This window comes from Arachis hypogaea, chromosome 17 (assembly GCF_003086295.3).
Source record: "Arachis hypogaea cultivar Tifrunner chromosome 17, arahy.Tifrunner.gnm2.J5K5, whole genome shotgun sequence".
Classification (NCBI taxonomy): Eukaryota; Viridiplantae; Streptophyta; class Magnoliopsida; order Fabales; family Fabaceae; genus Arachis; species Arachis hypogaea.
The window spans coordinates 47,790,636-47,791,830 of record NC_092052.1 but is presented as its reverse complement, the minus strand read 5'-3'; the positions used below and the strand labels follow the sequence as shown (position 1 = coordinate 47,791,830).

Sequence of the window (1,195 nt, the reverse complement as noted above, 5' to 3'; positions counted from 1 at the left end):
TGACACTCCTCTTCATCTAAGAATTCGAACCCACTCCTCTCCCCTGTGTTTGGATTCTTATCTTTTCCTTCTTCTATTCTTATCTTCTTCTACTCACATAAAGGAATCTCTATACTGTGACATAGAGGATTCCATATTTTCTTTTTTATTTTCTTCTTTTTCATATGAGCAGGAACAAGGATAAGAACATTCTTGTTGAAGCTGATCCTGAACCTGAAAGAACTCTGAAGAGGAAGCTAAAGCACAACTCTCTAGAGAAAATCTGACAGAAATTTTCGAAAAAGAAGGAGACATGGCCGAAAATAATAACAATTCAAGGAAGATGCTTGGTGACTTTACTGCACCAAATTCTAACTTACATGGAAGAAGCATCTCAATCCCTGCCATTGGAGCAAACAATTTTGAGCTTAAACCTCAATTAGTTTCTCTGATGCAACAGAACTGCAAGTTTCATGGACTTCCGTCAGAAGATCCTTTTCAGTTCTTAACTGAATTCTTGCAGATCTGTGATACTGTTAACACCAATGGGGTTGATCCCGAGGTCTACAGGCTTATGCTTTTCCCATTTGCTGTAAGAGACAAAGCTAGAGTATGGTTGGACTCTCAACCTAAAGATAGCCTGAACTCTTGGGATAAGCTGGTCATGGCTTTCTTAGCCAAGTTCTTTCCTCCTCAAAAGCTTAGCAAGTTTAGAGTGGATGTTCCAACCTTCAAACAGAAAGAAGGTGAATCCCTCTATGAAGCTTGGGAGAGATACAAGGAACTGACCAAAAAGTGTCCCTCTGACATGCTTTCAGAATGGACCATCCTGGATATATTCTATGATGGTCTGTCTAAGCTATCAAAGATGTCACTGAACCATTCTGCAGGTGGATCCATTCACCTAAAGAAAATGCCTACAGAAGCTCAGGAACTCATTGACATAGTTGCAAATAACCAGTTCATATACACTTCTGAAAGGAATCCTGTGAGTAATGGGACGCCTCAGAGGAAGGGAGTTCTTGAAATTGATACTCTGAATGCCATATTGGCTCAGAATAAAATATTAACTCAGCAATTCAATATGATTTCTCAAAGTCTGAATGGAATGTAAGCTGCATCCAACAGTACTCAAGAGGCATCTTCTGTAGAAGAAGCTTATGATCCTGAGAACCCTGCAATAGCAGAGGTGAATTACATGGGTGAACCCTATGGA

General features: G+C 39.8%; 1 non-coding gene across 1 annotated transcript; it reads right to left on the bottom strand.

Annotated features, from left to right (window-relative positions):
* Positions 1-685: 685 nt before the first annotated feature.
* LOC112768643 (small nucleolar RNA R71) lies at positions 686-789 on the bottom strand. The gene has a single exon (XR_003186047.1). It is a non-coding gene; the product is annotated as a small nucleolar RNA R71 (small nucleolar RNA).
* Between the last annotated feature and the right edge of the window lie 406 nt (positions 790-1,195).